At 34.2% G+C, this 24,115-nt stretch overlaps 1 long non-coding RNA gene across 6 annotated transcripts in view; it reads left to right on the top strand.

The window, feature by feature from the left end:
* Positions 1-24,115, top strand: part of LOC149919105 (uncharacterized) — a 165,988-nt gene that overhangs the window by 71,629 nt on the left and 70,244 nt on the right. For 2 of the 6 annotated variants that reach the window (XR_016464768.1, XR_016464773.1), the window contains exon 1: positions 2,053-2,180. The exons of the other annotated variants lie outside the window; for them this stretch is intronic. This is a non-coding gene — a long non-coding RNA (uncharacterized LOC149919105). Of the gene's footprint in view, positions 1-2,052; positions 2,181-24,115 lie in introns of those variants that run through there. 6 annotated transcript variants of the gene reach the window in all.

Raw genomic sequence — 24,115 nt, 5'->3', positions numbered from 1 at the left:
TTGACTACCTGATAATATCTGGATCACTTTGGGCAACATGCTGATATTAAGTACAGATGCAGTGGAAGGGTCCTATGGGTAGAAGTATGTGACTGGAACTGCTTTGTGCTGCCTGAATATGCATACTACCAGTCTGTGCTGCAGCCCTGGGGGTGATTTTTTTAGTACTATTATAACCCTTTTTATTGTTTGAATAGCAGTTTTATGACAAAACATTTATATTCAGCCTGCCTTTGTACTTGACTGAAAGAGAGCAATCACCGAGAATGATAAGGCAACAATGGTAATGATAACTGCATTTATGGAGGCTTACAGAATTTAAACGGGCATGCAAAAATAGACTTACAATAGTTCTCTACTTGACTCTGAGCTGGTTTGGGTATATTTCTTGTGCCAGGCCCAAGTTTGCTTCCTCATGGAGATGTTTCCGTTACTCCTGTGTTTGGTTTTTTTTTTTCCCTTATGACATTTCTTCTGTATGTATCTTACATGTGTGTACATCAGGTTTATCTTAACTGAGAACGTTGTCATAGTTAGCTGGAGGAAGATAACCATTTTTCAAAATCCATGTCTCTGAAAGTGTTGCTCAACTTTACCCCAAACTCTGAGAACTTCATATTTATGTGATGCAGAATCAGCATTATATGTCTTTCAAGGTCCTATCCTTCATGAAAAAATAGGCAATTCTTTCATTCTGCTTTGAGAAGAAGTGAGAGGTAATGCTGGATATTGAAAGGTGATCCAGCAGTTTAAGAGTGACCAGTTCAATCAATTCTACTTTTGTCTTCTGTTCCCATGGTGTTTTCTCCACTTCAAGGCTTACATATGCATACTCACACCGTATTTATGCTTTCCTTAAATTTGTTGTTTATGTAAGAAGGCAAGAAAACAATGAGAAGTTTTTTTTATGGGGGGAGGCAAATGGTTCATGATTCTCTGAACTTTGTGTGGGAAGATGAGAATTATGCCATTATACCAAGCCTTATTTAGATTATTATTACCTTTTTTATTATAATTATAAACCTATAATTATTATAATGGCAGGAGCTGTCCACTACACTTTGTTCTAAAAGTATTCTAGGACTACAGTCTGCCACTGAGTTTACAGTGACAGCTAAGTACACTACCTGATGTTAGAGGCTTTCTCACAAAGGAAGAACATGTACTCATGGAGTCAGTATGGCAGATTAAGCCTATATTTTTATATGTATTGTTTCAATATTTAAAAATAACTTTTTCAGCTAGCTCTTTTCCATAAAGTTATGTCTGGATTGTCTGTTTATATAAGCCAAGGAAATGTGTCTATTTTTATGAAAATGAATGACCATTTTTAAATTATGAGGCGTGCTTTAAGATTTTATTGATCTTGAGAGCTGATAATCTCAACACACCTCAATTTCTTTCATACTGTGGCTTTCCCGTTATATACTTTCAACTGTTTCTTTATCTATATTTTAATCTGTGCTTATTATTTTTGGAAGTTGTCAGTACACAAAAGGCGGGCAGCAAAAATTTGACAAAATCAAGTGACTAGAAATGTAGGAAGAGAAAAATAACCTTAATTGTTGAAAACAAAAGGTGCATTTTATTTTATTAATGTATGTTATTTTGCTAATTCAAAAGCTCTTTTACTATGCTGCATATGATCATTATGTGTCATCTAGTTTATTTGTTCCTGCTATTTAGGTTTGAAATATGTTTAAGTTCATAACTCATCTTCTTTTTTTTTTTCCTGTAAGTGAAATATAAGTAATGCAAACATTAACTTGCTTTGCCTGACTTCTTATACTGTCTTACTGGATTGCTGGATTCAAAGATATGTCATTTTCTACTAAATGTCTTTCTAATTCTTTTGTGCAAATGATACCTTTTCCCCAGGCCCAGCTACTTAGTGGATATTATTGAACAAGTGTCTTTTATAGGCTCTAAAAAAGTGCAGCATTATGTGAAAGAATTTTTTTTTAAATGTGCATGGACTATTTAGGAATATGCTTAGTGAATATTAAGCAAACACCTGAAGTTCCTGTGCTTCTGCCTAGAACCAGCACTTCATTACCTATTACGTGCTGTGACTTTGAATTTTTTATTAGGTACTGGTCTCTCAGCCTGTAAGGCTTGTGCATGATGTATATGAGAACGATTTCCAGCAGAGAGAAGCTTATCACAGATCCACCTAAAAGGTAAGGCTATTTTTTTAATTTTTAGATCATATGCAGAACAGCTGCCCGAAGAAGACTTGTACACAGAACAAGAAAGACATTTGGTTTAGGTTTTGATTATACACATCTTGCCATCTTACCCATACAGTCAAGCATAACGGGCTTCAAATAAACATGGAATATATAAATGAAAAGAACAACAATACCAGAATACTTACCCCCTAACTTTTTGCTACACTACATTGTTGTGTTAAATATATTTCAGTTTTGCTTAGTTTTCCCAAATCTGTGCTATGCTTGTTTATGATTTAGCAAAGTTTGACAGTTAATCTGTCAAAGTATGTAAAAGAATCATTACTATTAGCATTCCTTGTATTTGATAAAGAGAAAAAAATGAGTATGAACTAAAAAAATAATAATATCTTGAGAAAATGGTGAAGAATTAGTGAAGGAAACTAATAATGAAGGAAGAAAGAGAAAAACATAGCAGTGAAGTTAGAAGTGGTAAATAAATGTAAAAAGGTAATTAAAGATTATCGTTTCACTGAAAATGGCTTACACAGACTGTTGAGGGCAAGGGACCTTATAACTTAAGTAATGAGTAATAACTCCTAAGAATTTCAGTTTGTGTAATACAGATCAGATAATTCAGGTGGTAACTGTACAAGAATACCTGGAGTACAAATAGAATGGTAGATGATGAGGAGAGATGATTAAGATAACGGAATTAGATAAAATAATATGATGGTTAAGAAAACTTGAAAGGCAAGAGCAACAGTGACTTTTTTTGATCACTGAGTCTCTTGTGTTACTATCATAAGCATGGCAAGCTCAATCTGAAAACTTTTTTTTTTTATAGAAACCTCTTTCTGGGCTTTCTGTTAGAAACTCTTTTTGCATTTCTGTACTGATTTTTTTCACTGCCAATTTATAAATACTTTTCTGCCAAAATTTACCTTTTGGCAGCCTGATGTTTAACATTTCAAAGAAACTTGTTGGAATATCTTTCTTAGTCATTCCTTGTTCATCTTTCAGTTTCACTGTGAGGCTGCACATTTTCAAATTTAACTATCCTTTTAGTGTGTATGAAGTACTTTGATGAAATCCAGAGATTTTTTGTCAAGCATATCAGTTATCATACTGAAATTAAGTAATCGGTTTGGTCTGGCATGATCTTCCCACACTTAGTTTATGTTGCATTTTAAAGCTCATTTTCTCATTCATACAAAAACACAGCTGCTAGTGATAGTGAAATTGTTGCTTTTGCAAAGGGAAAGCTTCGTCAGCCACAGTTTCTGAACAGTATATTTGGGTAACAGCGTTTATAAGAAGGTTTCTTTGAAAGAAGTCTGTTTTTTATATGGGGGGCCTTGATCCATTCCACAATCAGACTGAGCATGTAGATCATGTCAAATCTTTCTTTCATTAAAATAATTTACTAGCCTAAAAGTGAGTTTGCTGAATTTGTATCTTCTGCTTCCATGAGATGATAGGAAAAAATGCTTGAGCGAAAGACATCTCTCCTTGTGTAGGCCATGATGTTGCCACTGGGATCATGGGGAGCACTGCAGGGAACAGAGTAGGAAAATTAGTTGTGGATGCAGTGGTTTTGTTCTGACAAAACCAAAAATCAGACCTGACAAAGCTGCTCAGTCCTGAAATTGTGTAATGGTAGCAAATAACACAAAACCTAAAAAAGCAAATTGAGAATGAAGATGGCTGTAATTTCTTATCTCCAGCTTTTACCTAACTTATCTAATTTCTTGGGCATCTGTATAGAGACTTGATGACAAATAGTTTATTTGATTAATTAGTTTTCAAAGTAAAAATTTCTTATTTAACTTCTCGTAGGCATGCTGCATGGGTGTCTAGTTTTGTTGCACTAGGGTATTTAATAATGAGAATATTAACCAGGTTCAGTTATTTTCTTTGAAAGAACAGTGATGTTTCAGAGGACAGGAAAAACAGAAAAAAGTCAGTTATTAGTAAGTGGAAAGATTTGGGTTGGATACTTTCAAATGGTCTAGCATGCGGAAATTAAAAGGCATGATTTCTATATAGGTGGTAAACACTGATTTTTCAAGTTATTTTTTTATCACTTGAAATAAAAAAAGGAGAAATAATGAAATGGAACAGGTATATTTTTAATTTAAAATTATTACTGAGGCTCTTTATGGCTAAGTAATTTTCTTCATTTTCTGTGAAAATTAGGAACTTTTTGAAAAGAGACAATGTTAACATCTTGGGCTACACAGTTAAAATTTACTCTCAAGATAAGAAGAGCTGGTGGTAGAAATTGATTTGCAATTCTCCATAAAAATGATCTTTCAATAGAAATAACTCATGCCTTTAAATTAGAAGTGGCATTAGTATAGGTCAGTAGTAGCAGATCCCTAATTTAATTTTCAAAAGGAAGTCTTGACATCATTAAAATACACAGAAGTGTACTTTTTTGGAAGTGTTGCTTTAAAAAGAAACAAAAATGAAACCACTTCTGGTGATAATTTAATTTGTACTAAATATTGCAAAATCAAAAGAAAAGCATTTGGAATATTCCAAAATTACTGTATGAAGCTATCTGAGTTTTTCACTTTATTGAATAAAAAGTATAGATTTTTCCAATTATTTTGTTAGGACCATATTTTGAAATCTAAAATTACTCTGTCCTGTACCTTCCTATAAAATGGCAATGCTGCTGTAGAGTTTACATCAAACTTTAATTAAACAGAAAGAATTGAAGGTATTACCATTTTTGTTTGTTTTCCTGTTTGGCAGCGTTACATAGCTTGTAGCCAAGTAGCAGATTTTTATTTTGTGAGTTAATCTGAATATGAAAATACTAGTTGTACAATTCTGATAATTGCCTTTTTGATGAAATAATATTATTTTCAATACATTATGCTCTGGTTCTTTCTTCTTTTTTATTATTGAATCGAGGGCGCAATTAAATATCAATATAACGTTTTAATTGATAAGAATTGAGGTTTTAGTATTATATTTTAATAACAGTTGCATCTTTTCCTAAAATCTCTTCCTTTGTTCCACATAACTTTAACGTGTTGGGCATGTCTCCTTTCATCACAGCAGGGGACACTGTGCATTTGTGGGATAAACTAGTTCAATATTAGCAATGTGAAATCTGTTTGAACTTGTTTGCCTATGTCTGCCAGTTGATAGTGCCTTTTAAGGAGGTGTTGGGGATTCATGTCAGTAATAGGTGTTTTTTCTTATGAGTTAACTCATATCCTATAAATGTGCAGTTCCCATTACAATTATGTCCTATAGACAAATATCCTATTGTCTATGAATATAGGATATTTGATAATGGCACATTGATAAATCTAGAAATGAACAGCTGGCATTAAAGAATGAAAGGCAAACACATTCACAGTTGGCTACTTTAAACAAAATTGTGCAGGGGTGCTGTGTTGAAAACTCTCAGATTTGTTTTGAATATATTTTCATAAGTGTTCATTCTCTATAGTTTTCACAGTGTAGGAGTCATTTAAATCTTAGATCATACAAGTCCCCTTTTTGTATACTCAGAGTTTAAAATGTGGAGAACTTGAGTGTGAATCTGTGAGCCAGGTGCTAGAGCTCCCTGTGCAACATGCAGAAAGGGATCTTCCATGCTTTGTTGAGCATACATCAGAGAACAGCTCAGTCTGAGTATTTCAGCTGGGTATAAGCACTGAGCCCCTCAGTCCTGATTTATCTGGTGTGGTTCTGGTCATGTGTAGAAGCAGAATGCTGGGTAACTTGGAGATATCAGTGATAAAAGTTTGTGTGTTTATGTAAGTCATTTTATGTCTCTGATTTACATACTTATTTGAATACTTATTCAATCAAACTCCCACTTACGGTGCTTCACAGTTTGTAAATCTCACTCTTTTTATTTTATCTAAATATGTTTACTGGTATAAATTTTTAACTTACATTACTTTTTTTATTTAAGATAAGGGCAGTCTTGGGAGGTTACAGAGATGAAAGGGATCTCTACTTGATTATTTAAGTAGAAAAGTATCTTTCCCTACTTGATTTGTAATCCCATCTAAATAAGTCTGCACTGCATTTTGCTTCCACTACAAACTCCTCTTGGTTTCATGGCATTTTTGAGATTCATCTTATTCTGATCTATTTACCAAAAAAACATTGCATACTCTTGTTTTTTTGCATGGGAAAACAGGAAGTGACTGTGCAGGGAGACTGTACAGAATCTACACTATTCTGCGCTAAAGATGAGCAAAGAAATAATTTACCTAGAGCTGTATATACTTATAAATGTATAACAAACCAGACAGCAAGCTTTTCTCATACTATAGGGCTCAGACTTTAATTGTACTTATTGTTGACTTTTGACAAGCAGTGTATCTATCTCCTTCTATGATGGAGAGATGCTGCTCAGTAATACAGAATACTAATTTCTGTGTCTTTCTTACTCATGCCTGGGAAGACATGTACTTTACAAAATAAAAGTACTCCTGAATTCTTAGAATTTCAGGAAAATAAACAACTTCTGAAAGATAACATGGGAAAAAAGCAGTGCAGTAGTGACTTACCTTTTTTTCAGAAGCTTAGACATTAAATTCCCTTTCTTTAAATGGACATTTTAAAAAACATATGTAACTACTTATGATATCTCACACAAATGATTTTAAAATGAACTAAATCGTGAAACATAAAGGAATTTTTTTGTAGGATTTAAAAGATGATGAGAACATTTCCTATTTGGGCTATATGAGGGAGTGTCTACCCTCTTGAATCTGAGACAGCATCCATGCTGTTATTAATTTTATTACAAATTTACTTCCAGATTTGCATTGTAAAGCATATGGCTTTATCACATTAATAGAATATATTAGTTTGGAATTCTGAGAAAACTGATATGAGCTGGCCTTATGGTTTGACTACATTGGCATCGCAGGACATTGAAGTGGTTCTGCCTGCACATCCCAAAAGCTAGTTTGGATATTTTTCTTTGAAGCACAAGCTTCATAGCATGGGAAAAATGTTCAAGGGATCAATTATTGCTCCCGATTCACAGTGTGTTAAAGCTTGTCTTTATTACTTGTCATTGAGACAATAATTTGATTTGACAGGCAGATTGGATGTTATTAAAATTAAAGGATTTTGGTTGCCTTCCTGCATGTGTGAGACATTGTTACTAAGATCTACTTTGTGAAGAGAACCAAGAAGACCATAGCACTGGTTTGGTCTGCAGGTAGGGGAATTGGAAAGTTGCCCAGTTTTATAATTGGGTGGTGAATTAATTATCTATAGTTGTGCATGATTTTTCACACTATTAAATCTGATACAGAGCACATTTTTTCTGGGAAAACAGGAGTTAGCCATTTCGGGGGAGGACTCTATTGAGGTATTGGTGTTACTGCTCTTCTCATTTTCTAGTGTTAGCCTTGCACTACCAGCTGGAATCCTATTTACTAGGTAGTGTATGTTCCTGTAGCCAACAGTAGTCTCACATAATTCTGAAAACAGAATAAGGGGAAAAGACTGCAGGTTGAGGAGAGTAGAAAAGGCAAATTGTGTGTGATAAAAAATGCTTTTGGGTAAAGTTTATAATCTTTTTAACGAATAAATAAAGCAGAAAAAAATGTTACTTGGAGTGAAAATTTTGCTGGGAAAAGATGACTTTGTTATTGTTTCTACTTTCTAAAAATATGGACAAGTAGAAATCTATTCATGCATAGAATTATCCAGTTTGTTGATACTTAAACATATTATGTTACTTCTCTTTTATTAAGTAGTTGTGATTGGTGATATTGGTACAGATATATAAGGCCTGTTTGTAGGATGGGTTGCCACTTACACATAAATGTTATGAGTTTAGGCAGCATTAATGTGGTGGGTTTTTTTCTGGTCTTTTGGTGAATGACCTTTAATTTCTGCCAAAGTAAATTGAAGGGAGGCAATAACAGCTTATGTTCTGGGCATTTTGACAGTAGTTCAATTTGAACATACGTATTTTCAGATATTTCAGAGTGAAAGTTGAGAGAACAATTTATCCTTGAAAGTCCTTCCATAAACATCCACCACTAGTTTGTAAACCTATTTACCTGTCTTAAATTGCTCCCTTGAATTTTAAAGAAATATATGTAGTAGTAAGAAGTTCACGTAGCTAGAATTTTGTAATATGCTTTTTCCTGTTAAACATATTTCTACTGTGCTCTAATGATAACATTTAACATATTTTTTCTTGTTTGTTTTGTTTTGTTTCATTTTTTTAAAGGCAAGCAAATGTTAGTGAAGCTACAGGTAAACCTACCAATTAATTAATTCTACATGTAATTAAGTTAAATGTAAATTGCCATATGCTCAATGTGTTTCATAACCCTGAAGATTGTAATTACCATCTCTGGCTTATAATGGTCTTATTTTCAAAACAAGTAGGATATTCCCGCCATCCTTGTCTTTTTCTTGGTTGTGGTTTTTACACAAATACAGAATGCAAGACAAGTACAAAACATACCATTTAAGTTTTCAAATGCATACTTAAAAATTTTTAAGGTCCTGTCTTTGAAGATGAGAATAAACAATTTCAATCCATCGCAAAGAGTCTTCAAAATTAAAGGTGAGGTGATTAAAAAAAAGAAGTTTTCTCACCTTTTTATTACACTCAAATGAAAGTTTTCAAATGGAAGAAAGAAAATTAATAACCTGACTCTGAAACTTCACTTTTTGGAACATGTCATTTCTCTCTTATTCCATCACACTATCCTGCAATGTCTGAAGGGCCAGTATATAAAAATGTGATGGCGCTTGAAAAAATAGAATTTAAAAAGGGGAAAATGAAAGGAAATGTTTTAGAATCTAGCCAGTCATAAAAGGTGACTCATCAGATTTTGCAGCTGGAAACACTTTCATCTTTGTCTTTGAAATGCCCTTAGTCATTTCATGATTTTACTTAGTCTTGTCATGGTTATAAAATACTGAAATATTGTAAAGATTTTAATGTCCAGGGGTAAACTACATAAACGTATATAGTATATGTGTATTAATATATTATTTTGAATATCAATATTTTGAACACTGTGAATAGTAAGTTCTTTTTTACATTTGAATTTATTGCTTTACTTATAATGGATTTTACTCATTATGCTTAATAACTGATTCATATCTGTGTTGTCCACCATTTGTCATGATTCCCATGAATGGAAGTAAATGATGAGGTCATCCATGTTTTGGCTCTACTTCTTCAGTGGTTTCTTTCGATGGTGAATATCAGTGTTAAGCAATAATTTAATTCTACTACAAGTAAAGATTTTAGCATGAGCATACAATATAGTACACAGCACTCCATCAGTAGTAAATAATTGGTTATTAATCTGTCTTATAATAAAAAGTACAAAAGCACAAACTTTTTCACAGAAAGCTAAGTAAGAAAAGGCTTTCCTAATTACCTGCCACTAGTAATACAGTGGTCATTTCAAAAATAGTATGAAAGCTTTCACAGACCCGCTTCTCTTAATTCTTTTAATTCTCTTAATTTCTATGATTCTCATAAATATGATTAGAAGTACTGAAAACTTGATTGAAGAATAGTTATGTAAAGACATATAATATATTTTTAGGACTATGAATATTCCTTTCAGCCTGAAGAAAAACTGTTTGTTTGAATCAGGAGAAGATGGGAGGAAAGCAGCTGCTGATCTGGTTATTTTGTAGTTTAGCTTCTGTAGAGAAATGAAATAGAATAGCATTTTAAAGGAATCTAGTGGGACAACTTAATCACTGAATCACAGAACTGTAGGGGTTGGAAGAGACCTCTGGAGCAACCGCTAAAGCAGATTCCCTTCAGTAGGTTGCACAGGAAGGCATCACAGAATCACAGAATGGCCCAGGTTGGAAGGGACCTCAAGATCATGAATCTCCAACCCCCCTGCCACATGCAGGGCCACCAACCTCATCATTTAATGGTAGACAAGGCTGCCCAGGGTCCCATCCAATCTGGCCTTGAACACCTCCAGGGACGGGGCATCCACAACCTCTCTGGGCAGCCTGTTCCAGCACCTCACCACTCTCTCTGTAAAGAACTTCCCCCTGACATCCAACCTAAATCTTCCTTGCTTCAGCTTAAGACCATTTCCCCTTGTCCTGCTGTCAACTCCTGTCAAAGCATTGATTCCCCTCCTGTTTATAGACTCCCCTTAGGTACTGAAAGGCTGCAATGAGGAGCCTTCTTTTCTCCAGGCTGAACAAGCCCAGCTCCCTCAGCTCCCTCCCTCTTTGTAGGAGAGGTGCTCCAGTCCCCTGATCATCTTCATGGCTCTCCTCTGGACCCTCTCCAACATCTCCCCGTCTTTCTTGTACTGGGGGCTCCAGATCTGGACACAGTACTCCAGATGGAGCCTCACAAGAGCAGAGTAGACACCTCCCTGTCCCTGCTGGCCATCCCTCTTCTGATGGAGCCCAGGATACCATTTGCTTTCTGAGCTGCAAGAGCACGCTGCTGGTTCATGTTAAGCTTTTCATTCATCAGACCCCCAGGTTCTTCTCTTCAGGGCTGCTCTCAAGGTCTGCTCCTTCCAGTCTGTATAAATGCCTGCGATTCCTCCGGCCTAAATGCAAAACCTTGCACTTTGCTGTGTTGAAACTCATTAGGTTCACCTGGGCCCACCTTTCAACTCTGTTGAGTTCCCTCTGAATGGCATCCCTTCCTTCCTCATCCAGGCAAATGTCTACAGAGAAGGAGATTCCATAACCTCTCTGGGCAGCCCGTCTCAGTATTCTGTCAACTTCAGAGTAAAGAAGTTTTTCTTTGTGTTTGTATGGAACTTCCTGTGTTCCAGTTTGTGCCACTGGCCCTTATTCTGTTGCTGGGCACTGTTGAAAAGAGCCTGGTCCCATCCATTTGAGTCATGCCCTTTTAGATATTTATAAGCATTGGTAAGATCACCTCTCAGCCTTCTCTTCTCCAAGGTGAACAGTCCCAGGTATTTTAGTATAGATTAATTCTAACTAAAATGTTTTTAATAGTAGTTTATTTTTAAAATCTACTCTTTGTAATATGCTCTACAGGCATTTTAAAAGCAGATGTGTTATCCATGTCTAAGATTCTCACACATCTTTAATTCTTGAGTTTTACCTTTACCCTTCCTGTCTCTTTCAACCTACTGTTTCCCCACTTGTTAGATGAGAACTTCTAACAATGCTGACAGTAATAATAATAATAGTAATAATAATAAACACACAAAAAACCTGAATATCAACAAGAAGATTCACAGAGAAATGCAATCAAAACTGATGTTGCAAATCAAGCCCAGAATCAGGCCATGAAAAATTCAAAAACTTTCAGCTATTTGCAATTACGGTGGTAATTGCTATTTTTAAAATGTTTTCCTTCTTCCAAAGAAACTCCATGTAGTTAGCTGAAATTCTAGGTATTTTAAATCACAGAAAAATCTTTTTGCAGCTGATGAAGACTAAACATTATAGGCAATCAAAGCAACATATTATCTACATATTTTATCTGATTAAAAAATGTAGCTCTTGGAACTATTTTTAAAAATCATTTTACTACATGGTAGTAGCTAATTACAATATACTTTCTCACAGACAAAAACATTAGTGATATCTATTTTAAAGTGTAAGTTAGGAGATTTTTTAAATTCCTTTTAATGAAATGGCATCTTAGCTTATTTGCTATGGTATTTTAATCTGTGTAATCATTCCTTTTTTTTTTTTTTTTTTTTTTTTTGTGAATCAGTGTTTCTAGTCAAGTTTTGATCAATATATGTAAAAATATATATATATAATACATAACATTAAGGTTCTTTTAAAACATTGTAATTTAAAGATTGATATATGATATATTGATATTACATAATATTGGTCTATTAAATGAAAGTAAATGGCTGAGAGTTAAATATAGAGTGTAGGAAGATAACTGTGGAGAAATAATGTAAAAGTAATTTTGGTTCAGAGCAATTAGTACAATGGACAATAAATTCTGACATCGGGTATTAAAATCTTTCTTGTAGTAAATACGATCTGGAATACAAGAACAAACTTTTATTTTTATTCTCTGATAGTAATAATGAATCTTGATCTTTCTTCTTTTGCTCAGAGTTTTTGATAGATAAGCTCAGTAAGGAAAGGAAAAATTCTCTCAGTCTCATTTATTAAAAAATTCCATTTAGAATTTTTCTAGTAAATCTGTTAAAATTCAATAACATACTTTGATTTTCAATGAAGTAAAAATTCATAGACATTCTAGTACTTGTTTACTTTTATTAACGTTCCATTTTTTATTAGTTGACTGTCTGAAAAACAAATACTAAGATTTTGTTTAAATTTAGAATCTCTTATGAAGGTAACGTTGTACAATGTAATAATAGTCTTCATGACAAATATCTGAAAAACTTAAGTATATGTTTAAAAAAATCCTTTAAGAAAAAAAAAAACAGTAAATAATAACAGTTATTTTATACGCAGTGCATCTGCATGAAGCAAGTGCAAAGATTGGCAGTGATGACCCAGCACTGATGCAACTGCAGTAGGATCAATGAAGTTGGCAGAGCTTTAGGTGGAATTTTTTTGAAGTTAGAGGCAAATTTTAGCAGAGGGCTCTGACTCAGAGACCTCACTTACAAAAGAGTCAGAACGAGCCACTGTATTAAAACACTCTGAAATTGCATAAGAATATTTTTTTACTGGCCTTGCAAGAACATAGGAGCTGGAAAGTGTATGGAAGTTTAGGAGAAGGGAAAGTCTTTAAAGATCAAAATAACTTTAGATAATGATAAAAACTGAATATTTTGATTAATCTGTTAAATATCTCATTTGGTACTCTCTGATTCATAACATTGAGCCCAAAGACTTCGTAAATATTTAGTAAGCATGAAAAACAATTCAAGGCAAAAACAAACAAAAAAACCACAAAACCTCAAAATGTGAGCAAAAAAGCTTCATGGGTTAAAACCTCTTAGAGTTGTTTAATCTTCAGAACTAAAATAATTAACACTTTTGAGGAAGAGAAATAGTTTATTATTGATACAATATTTGGGAAAATTTCAACATTAGTGTAAATCTGCCACTTAGAACATATAATTTTAATCAGGGCATGAGTGTTGAGAATTTTGTACAAATCAGCTACACTCGTGAGTTATTACGGAGGGTCATTTGATAATGCATCTATTTTTACAAGGTGTAGAATACCAGAAAGCTAAAGAGGAAGAAATCTGTTATGGTATTTTGAGTTTTAAGCATATGTTTTCTGAATTCATATTCAGCTTACTTTGTTCTTAATTAAAATGTGTGGTAAAAGAAAGTAAATATATCTTTAGAACACATTTGTAATACAGATACATATTTAAGAACAGGCCTGTCATACATCATTTTATGTATTGGGAATGACACCATTTGAACAGGGTTCTTTGTTTTATAATAACTATAAACTTGAACTGCATTATGAAACAGGTACTATTGAGAATTTTTCCCCTTACAAGATGTCACTAAGTCTGTTATGACATGATAGTGTAGGAATGAACAAGCAGTCGTGATTTCACATAAAAAAAAGCCCGAAAGTAAATCTGTGTTACTGCAACCATACTCAGGAAAAGCACCAGTCATTTTATTCAATAGCATTCCTGAGCCAACTGATAGATGAATCAGTTTTGACAGTAACTCTCTTTTTGACCTGTGTGGCAGAGACAATGTCACAGCAGTAGGAGAGGTTTTGTGATAATTGGAAAGTGAAGGGGACTTGGTGGTGCAGTTGGTTAGTGCATTAGCCTTTCCCCTCTGGAGACTTGGGTTCATATTCTGCCTTGGGTCAGTAGTGAAAATTCATGCTTTGGTGTCCTACTTCTGTTTGTACATTTGACGAAAAGACTAACATCTGGAAAAAAAAGTGTTGTCTTTCTTCCCCCTAACATGCTATACTGGCAAGAATTGTAGGGCTGATGTATATTGGCAGAGAGCTTAAACAGCTTTTACTCCTGCGATAGGTGTCTATCAAGTTTACTTTCCCCGCAAAGGCATTCACTGCAAGGTGTTACTAAAAAGGAGAAAAGGAAAAAATCAGATTATATTCAGGAAAATATGCAGGTAATGAAGGAAACTCATCCATACTACAAAAGCTATACCAATAAACTACCCGTTTTACCTTGGAGTTAACTCCTGCTAATCTCTCTCAGGCTGAAGTTATATTTCTCTTGAGATGTTTTATTTGAATGTCCCTCTGCCAAAGATTTTCAAGTGACAGAGAACTGCTATTTCATATGCACTGGAGCGGAGCAGTGATGATGTCCAGTGATTAAGTAGTTCAAAAAATATACATTCCCTAAAGGCATTCTGAGAACCACTTTCCAGATATTGTTTGCCTTTACAGGTGGTGGTAAGCTGAATATAGGCTGGTTATCAACAATGTTCAATCTTATATTTGCAGTGCTTACTGTTATTGCCTTCTAAGAAGCATGGTGCAACTAATTGCGCAATGCATAGAGCCCAGTTTTTTTCTTGTTGATTCCTTCAGTGTTTACCTTTATACTTCCTTTAAAAATTTGCAGTGTCCATGTTACTTGAGGGATTTGCAAGAATGCATGGACAACTCAGCTTTCAAATCCTCACCAAAATTTTAGCTCTGTTTACAATAGTGAGAGAGCTTTCTCTCTTTAAACATACATTAAATACTCAAGATGTGTCCAACCTGAGAATCTTAGTGCGGTCTGTTCAAGGACCAAAAAAAAAAAAAGCATCAGAGAAGACCTACAATTTTATAGCCTTGTTCTAGGCTAGGGGCATTTTGCAATTATGGTTCCATCTCTGGAGCAGATGACAAGAATTATCAGCTAACCACAGTATCAGATCTCTATCCTTTTTTGACAAGTATTTCCCTCTAGGTTGAGGGAAATGTGAAGTAGAGATTGAAACCTAATTTCTTTTTTTCCCTTCAATAGTAACAAAAATAATTGAGTAGGTTAAGCAGAGAAGGAACAAAGGATTAAAGAATAAAAACAGGACAGTGGAAGCTTGAACAGAAAGCAGCAGTCAAGAACAGAGCTGTCATTTGTCTGATAAATCATTCTCTTAATCAGCTGTGCCAGCCAAAGAAGGCCTGAGTAAGCAGCTACAGATAAATAAGTCTTAACTGATTTTTCTTTTTTTCCATCCTTCCGTCACATGCCTAATTAAAATTTACACTTCTAATTGCACTATTTTCTAATAGAATGATAGGAACCCTTGTCTGGGACTTTGCTTGAAGAGAAATCCTAGAACTGTGAAAAGGTTTAAGCAGCTTCTATTCTACACAGAGTTTGGATCTCCTTTCAAATGTGCTAGATTTCTTTGAGTTTTTAGATTTCTTCACTTAGTTCACTTAAGGGAACAAGTTAAGATAGTTTTTCTCAAGGTACACATGCACCTTGTCAGATCAGTGAGGTCACTCTCACTCATCCTTCACCTCCATTTGCAGACTAATATCAAAGATGCCTTTGAGATTTCAGTCTCATATTTTCTAAAGGATTATTTTATCTGCTTCACAGCCTGGGAAGAGAAAGAGTATCTAGGAATTTCCTTTCCTATTTCCCTACAAATGTGAGACTGAAGTAGAAATGAGACTTGAGGCTGAAATAAAATTGGAGAAGGTTGGATTGAGGTAGAAGTGAAAATACAGTATTATAAGTTGTAACAGGGTTATAGTAGAAAAAAAACAAACAAACTCAAATTTCAAATAATCTTTGAACTGCTTGAATGAGTTGATCCAAAACATTGCTTTTCACTTTTTTGTTTTTGTTATATATTTTAATAATTATGAATCCAGATGTGAGATAAATGCATAAATGCATCTGCTCGTATTTACTTTAACATACACTTATGTCTTAAAACAAAACCCCTCAGGATGGTGAGGTGCTGGAATAGGCTGACCAGAGAAGCTGTGAATGCCCCATCCCTGGAGGTGTTCAAGCCCAGGTTGGATGGGTCTCTGGGCAATCAAATTTAGTACCAATCTAGCATCTGATCTAGTGATTGGCAACTCTGGCCATGATGGGGGGGTTGGAACTAGATGGTGTTTAAGGTCCCTTCCAACCCAAGCCATTCTATAATTCTGTGGTTCTATGTGTTTATGTGAATAACTCTTTTCATAAGCAAAAATCCTCAGTATTATATACAGCACATTATCATTGTATTCTCATGCTGTTCCCCATTAAGAATGAGGTTCTACATGAAGGATGTGTAGTTTGAATGAGGTCTGCTGATGTAAAAGCTGGAATAGTACTGTGCTCTTATTTGGGAAGACTACGTGAACATCCCAGTGAACTTTCTAGGAATATTAGTTTTGCTTAGCCCTATTTTCTTAGAATCTAGACAGTATTTTTACTGATGTAAATCTTTAATGTTTAACAGCGCTTCTCACTAATAATTGTCTAGGCATTCCAAGACATTTGAAATATGTCTATTTGTTACTATGTTATCAGAACAGTAGTATTTAAACATGCATTTTAAGTCTCATTTTTAGAAGTTCTTTTAGCTTTTGCTTGTAATTATGGAGAATGAGAGGTAAAAGTAGTGGTACAGTGATTGCAACAAAGTGATCAGATTTCCAGATGCCAACAGAACTGTGTGTAATTCTTGATTTTGAGTTGAGAAAATAATCTGACAATTTATTTTTACACCACATTAGTAGTGGTGTAGATTTGTTGTTGTTGTTTTTTAAAGTTTCAGTGTTGTTAGGTATGATGCACAGAAGCAGGGTGAGAAAGTGATTTCATGCTCTATTTCTCCAGATGAAGTTTGGTGCTTTGCTGACAAATACTGACATGTAAACCCAAATTACATCTTCCAGGTTTAACAGTGGTAAATAAAAATGTTCACAGAATTCATAGATAGAATTTTGTAAGGCCACACAGAATTTTTTACATGAGTTAATATCTCACCATAGCATAGATTATCTTGAGTTGATCTGATTCTTTTTATTTTAAATAGACTGCTTGTTACCATAGTTTTGAATTACGTTGAAATAAAACAAGATTTTAAAAAATGGTGGTCATGTTTCAGATTTCTTTTGGAATGAAATTTCTTGATTGTCTAACATCAAATAATGTTATGTTATTTGGGAAGATATGAAAGAAGTATCAATACTTTTGATTTTGAAATCTGAGTCACTTTTTCTTCTCTATTACTTATCCAGAGTTTTAATCTCAAATAGTTATTTTTGATTTTGTGCAGTAATCTTGAATGAATGTATAGTAAGGAAGTGCTGTATGTTAATTTGCTACTGTTTTACTGTCTCTGGATTCTGCTTTGCAGAGGTGGATGTTCACTTTGGGATGATTCTTTTAATCTCTTGCTCCCATCTGTCTATTTTGTCTGACTCTGTCCAATCTCTGTTTTAGACATTTAAAATTGCTTATGAAATAGCCCAACTATTAATTTAGCTAATTCTGTGTACAAATAAATAAATAAATAGTTTAATATCAAAAGATTTTTATCTGATCTTTTAACTGTGGAGGTTCTCCTTCCAAATGGTTCATGAATATCACTGTCCTTCCTGCTTTGGGGAGGAAGGAAGCAGCCAGTAGTTCGTCTTTAATTAATAAGCCTTTCTGGAGTTGGCCTCTCCACTGGACAATACTTTTTTCTACATTTATTTTAAGACAATATGAAGTAGAACAAATAAGTAAATGCTGCATATTTTTAATGGAAAGATATATATATATATAAAGTTCAGTTCAGCTCCTCTAAAAGGCATTTATAGCCGTGATTCTTGTCCCTGATGCAAAATCTCAAGAAAAACTTTCACCTCTTGATATAGTGAGAATTTTATTAAGCTGCTTGCATCTGACCAAATATTTAATTTTGAGCTATTTGAGTGTTTTGTAATATTTATCCTCAAGATGATGCTCTCTGAACTTGGATTTCACCAAAAAAATGAGTACTGTGCTTCATGCATTTAAACCACAACTTTGAGTTACGAGAAAAAATGGTAGATAATGGTAAAGAGAAATATCAACAATAGCAATACAAAATGTTTAATAATGTTTAAAATAATAGTTATCAAAAATTTTATGTAGTTGCTTATGTTCCCAATAAGAAGCTATGGAGTAACAGCCATAATCACAGGTAATGTAACTAAGACTTCAGATATTTACATCAACTAGCACTAATATCAGAAGATGAATAAGTAGATTTATTGAATAGTGATAAATGTAATTATGACACTCTGACATATAAACTTATTACAGAAACAAGCTTGTTTCAATTAAGAATAATGGAATACTGCTAGATGAAGTGAGATTATGTTACTGTCTTTTCATCACATAAAACAACATAAAGCAAATAAGAATATTAAAATGTAACATGAAAACAATCATTTTATACTCCCCTCATTGGGATCACTTCTTAGTTGCTTGGATTTTAGTATTTATGAGTGGGTAAAGGACCAAGGCTGTGAGTTTACTTTTTCTTCTGACAGCCTTGATAGGCACTGTGGCAAAATGTTCCTGGTTATAACTCCCCGTGACATCATGGCTCTAGCCCGATTATGTGACTACAGCCATGTGCTGTATACCTGACAGATTTCAAGTACCTAAAGATGTGTTGTTTTTTTTTTTTTTAAAGTTTGTATCTGGAAAAAATTTGGCAACTGCTACAGGTATTTCTAAACACTGTTTTGCTTCAACCAGAGGTGGAAACCTCAATCCTTCATGCATTTAAAACATTGAAAAGGAATGCTCCCCTCAAGATGACAACAACTCATAAAAGGATAAAAGCTTAAGAAAATGCATAGTGTACTGAAATATGCACACATATTGTACCTCATCTTGCCTATTTCTCCATGAAATGTCAAAAGAACCTCCTACTGTGAGATGTCTGTGAGCTCTGCAAGACTGATTAAATTTCTATATTGTATCAATAGTTGCATCCTGTGAACCATAAATTATAAAAATTCTATTCTATTTTGTCACTCTGTAAAAAGATTTAAAACATTCTTAGCAGATACAAAGAAAAAAGGGTGACTCTCGTTTTATTTGTGCCAATTTTATGCTCAGACTCCATGTTAAGGACAGTTAAACAGTTAAAATGTGGGGTGTATTCTTTATAAATGTGTGTGAAGAAGTACTTTAAGAAAGCATTTTCTACAATTAAAGAAATAATATCGTGACTTATTTCTCAGTTTTGTAACTTGTAACTCCAAAGGAAGGAAACAAACTTAGGTGTCCAAAGACAAATATGTAAAGTTTTCTTGAGAGCAGAATAGAGAGTATTCAGGGGGTAAGAAGAGGCAGTTTTCTCCCTTGCATTTATAACTAGTGGAATTGCAAAATATAATCAGGAGATTGGTGCTAGTGACGTTTTTGCTTTGTGACAGAAACTAGTGTTAAAAGAGCTTGTGGTCATTTATCACACCACTTGAGGATGTGTGGTTTCTGTATAGAATCTCAGCTTGCACATTTAAATTGTGTTCAATGTTTTTGACCTTTTGGCACCATGCGCCAGGAGGCTAATATGAGGAATCTCATCCTTGTGAATTGCTGACTGTAGTTTAAATCCATTGTTCAGAGATTTTCAAACTAAGATAAATTGATAAAAATGACTTTATTCTAATTTCTGTCTCCTACTCTTTCACCCATCCTCACAGGGTTTTGTATTGCTGTTTGTCACTACTGTACCTGAGTGCCTTCCAAGTAAAATAAAGGTAGCAAAGCATCTGGTGGACATCATGGGGAACATCAGCATTGTGAGTCAGGGCTAATACATGTGCATACAATACTGTATGTATGTGATCACAAGGGCTGCTCCAAAAGTAATGCCTCCTATTTTATGATGTTGGCCCATGACATCAGAGGCAGAGGTTGGTGGTGTGGCAGTAGAGGTTGAAGCGTCGTCCATGGTTGAATGGACTATGGTTGAACCATATTTCCTGCCAGTATTCCATTACATGTTGTTGCCATGTGACAGATGGCAGCAGAGGGGCAGACTGACAGAATGGCATCTGACATGGAAGTGCATAGGAAGCAAAGATATGTCGTGCTCAAGCATGGCATGCAGGCCCTTGTTCATTGCTGGTGAAAAATTGCAGCTAATGGTGGTAACTATGTCGAAAAACAATGTTTTGCAGCTGAGAATGTTTTCTATTAAGCAGTGTTATTGTGCTCCTTGTATCTGTTGTAGTTTCTATGAAAATAAATAGGATGCTTTACTTTCAAAGTTACCTACATAGATTGCTTCCAGATTGGAGCTGGCTTACATCCAGCTTCCTGAGTCAAGAGTAGTTGAGTCACTTTAGGCCTATATGGACTTGCTTTTGGCTTGATGCTTCTCCCATGCCAGGAGAAGAGTTTGAGAAAGATGAGAGAGTATGTGTGTTTTGTAAGTTTATGATAACTGTGCACAAATTCTTTATGTAAGTTTTTAGATTTTTTTTTTTTTTTTCATATAAAGCCATGTACTTTACTTTTTCTTTGGTTTATTTCAATATTTGATTGTATCTTTAGTATTTTATTTATCTTGCACAATATGCTATTAAATCAAGGGCAAATAAAAATTGATTATATCTGAGTGGCTTTCAAAAATGCAATATTCATTTGAGAATAGATAATAAACAGAAGTAATTAGTAGAATTTTAAGTAAGATATAAACAGTCTGAGGTAACATGTATGAATAAAAGTGGTAGTTTCAAGAATTTTAAAAATTTAAGAGGAAAATCTTGTAAGATTTTAAGTGTAAATTAAACAGTTTTAAAATTCTTAAAATCTCAGCCACATCAAAACAAGTTCTAGTAAATAAAAGTATCAAAACCCCTCCTTTTAATGGAAACAAACTTAGGTTGCATGCATCATAAGTCTTGTGGGTGATTTTCCACACAGTTTAGCAAATGCTGTGTGTCATGAAGGAGTTTTGTTCAAGTCAATTCAGAAGTTATCTATATGGAACCAAGTCATACAGCTGGCTACTTTGTTGCTGGCAAATAAATAGTTTTGAACATCATAAGAAAAATGGAGTAACGGTGAACTATTCATAAATAATCCAATTTTTATAACTGATGATAAAAATTTCAGAGTTTGGATAACTTCTGAAAGATGTTGATGTTGGAAATATTCTTTATATATATAGATATATATACGATGTTCCTTCAAAGAAACGATTTGTTTAAGATCTAGGTTCAGTAGAAACCATGAAAGCAATGGAAAGTGTCATCCGTTTTTCTTCCAGAACTTAACTAAGTTTGAGAAGCAAAAGTAAGCAAAGGGGAAAGTGCAAGTCTCAGAGATGTAGAAAATGACTGAGAAATATGGAGTACTCTAACACATTTCCTCTTCAAAGAAAACATCAGAGGAATCAATAAATGATTGGAACCTATTGAAACCCTGGGAATTATTATTCTAGCAGAAAAATAGCTCTTACCAGCTCAAACAAATGAAGACTCACAAGCTTAGGAAGCAATTAATACTTTGAGTCGAAAAAGACACAGTTGTGAAGGGCATAAATTTTATCCAAAGAAAAAGGCAGAGATTTTATTCAGGAAAATCTGGGAAGTATCCAGTACTCTGGGTTCAGTGGACAAAAGATCATGGACTAGTACAGAAAAGGGTCAGTATAGAAAGCAACCATTAAATCTTTTCAGCTTTGCATTATCAGCATTTTTCATATATATTTTCTTTTCAGGTAATGCACATCCTACAGAGTCCTTCTGCTATGACCACAGTTAGGACAGAAATTAAATCTTTTAGATGTTGGCCCGCTCACTATAAAGTGGATTTCAGTAATCATTGCAAATCACCTAGACAGCTGACAAAGATAAAGGACTGTAGTATTCAGACTTAATTACAAAGATACAGATTTTGGGTATCTGCATTTGTTTCTTACTCATGGAACTTAAAGTATACCTTCAGTTTCTGCAGTTCATGATTCTTGGTGGCTCAGCATAAGTTGTCATTAAAAACTGGAGGCTTCATGCCAGATCTTTGATATAAAGCCTAACAACTGAAATTGCAGTTCCCAATCTTTTTCCCAGGTGGTAATGTTATATTGCAGTAAATTAAAGTAAGAATGAATCGAATTTAGAAGGGTGAAGACAAAGAGAGTGTTCTTCTAAAACTTTTCGTAACAAAAAAAATGTTGTGCTTATATACAATAATTTAACAGAATTAAACATCTGTGAAGCATCCTTATTAATAAATTGATAATGGTAATAATATGTTTTGAGAGACAATAATGCTAAGCTCATATTGTAGGAACATGTATAAGAATTAATTTCAGTGAAAGCTCATTATTTAAATGGGCAAGACCAGCAAGGAGTGGACAAGGAAATAAACACATGAAAAGGTCAAATGATTTGCAAGATGGAAGTAGTAGATTTTCCCAAGTCTTCTACATCTCAGTCTGGAGCTGCACCTATTAAACCACTAGAGGATGACAGTCCTGAAATAGGTCGCAGAAACATTCATTCTAGGAGTGAGAAGGTGATAATAGGTGAGATAATTACAAGGTACAACTATTTAAGTCAGCTGTCTAACTGCTAACTACCTATAATTATGCAGCAATCTGTGATGGATAAGTTAATGTAAATCCTTTCAGCGAGTCTTTATGAGCCTTTACCATGTAAAGATCAAACTATTGCTGACTCAGAAAGTTTCATGAAGATAGACAAAAGGTGAGACAAAAGGAGGTCAAGATTTTCTAGAAAGTTTGAGAAAACCTTCATTAAGTTGCACCTTTTCTCAAATATTCTAATTTTATTCTGATTATACTTCCCAAAGCTTGACATTTCTGGTTTGCTTTTACAGATCATAGGGTCTGTTCATACATTAGCTCTACCCATAATTAGGTGAGTGAAGATCACAAGCACAGCAAGAATTTCAGCTTTTCCTCAGTGGCTGCAATTCAATTAGTGATAATGTTCTCCTGCATGGTAGTTCAGGTATCCAGTGTTAGGTCACTCAACAGCTCAATTTTAAATTTGTTGCTAAAGATTTGGGTTTATCCCTTCTGTTACTTTTGGAAGTCTTTGACAGCTAGGTTCATATGAGTGCTGAAAGTAAGTCTTGTTCTATTCTTGATAAAGAATTTAACCTGTGAGTATCCAGATTAGAGAGATTTCTCTGAATAAGCTGTGGAAGGAAAGTTAGGACGGGTGACTTAAGAAGTAGGAAAAGTAGTAGGAAAGCTCTTAATTTTGTTTCCTGTATCAGTAAGTTTCCCCTTTCCAGTCCTCGTTCTAGAAAAGCAATGTATGTTGTTCTAGAAGATGCTGGCTTGACTCATCATCTGATTTTGTAGAGACCACCTGATATGGGTTTCAAGTGAGTGCTCTCTCTTCTAATGTGTTGGGATTTATCCTCAAGAGAGCAAAAAGAGACTTCAGTTTAGTTGAGCCTCAATAATTGTTGGCTCTCTTGTTCTCTATAGGGAACTCTAGAATGGGAAAGGCAGCCAGTCATGCATGTTGTAATTTACATCTGATTGATGAAGGGTTTAGATTAACAGGAACAATTTGCTCTGCAACTCCTATGGGCCTAAACTGAAACATTTCACAGTGATACCCAGCATCAGCTTTTGTCTTGATCAGTCTCATATCCTATCACAAGTAAAGTTCATTTTCAGAGTTAACCCTTAAAGTCAAACACAGGAAATGATATTTGATAGTTCTTGTTTCCCATGTTAAGTAATCAAGTAAGTTAAGTTGTAGCTGAAAACTCTGTATTTCTAATAATTACATAGATAAATTTGATGGAAAACAGTACACCATACAGTGATTGCAGTGCTTGCAAAAGTCAATTAAACATTTATCTTTAGAATAAAAATTTGCACATATTTGTTAATTCACTAAAGTCTTCAGAAAAAGCACAGTCTTCAAGCAAAAACAAAACAAAACCAACATCAAAGAAAAGATTTTGGACCTCTGACAGGAGAAGAAATTAGTATTTATTGATGAAAAAGAATTAGGCCAAAAAAAGGTTATATCAGTAAATTACAAAATCAATTAATGTCAAAAT

The sequence above is a fragment of the Phasianus colchicus genome, chromosome 2, assembly GCF_987193195.1.
Source record: "Phasianus colchicus chromosome 2, bPhaCol1.hap1.1, whole genome shotgun sequence".
Taxonomy (NCBI): domain Eukaryota; kingdom Metazoa; phylum Chordata; class Aves; order Galliformes; family Phasianidae; genus Phasianus; species Phasianus colchicus.
Note: the sequence above shows the minus strand (reverse complement) of the source record. Positions and strands in the feature narration are given on the sequence as shown.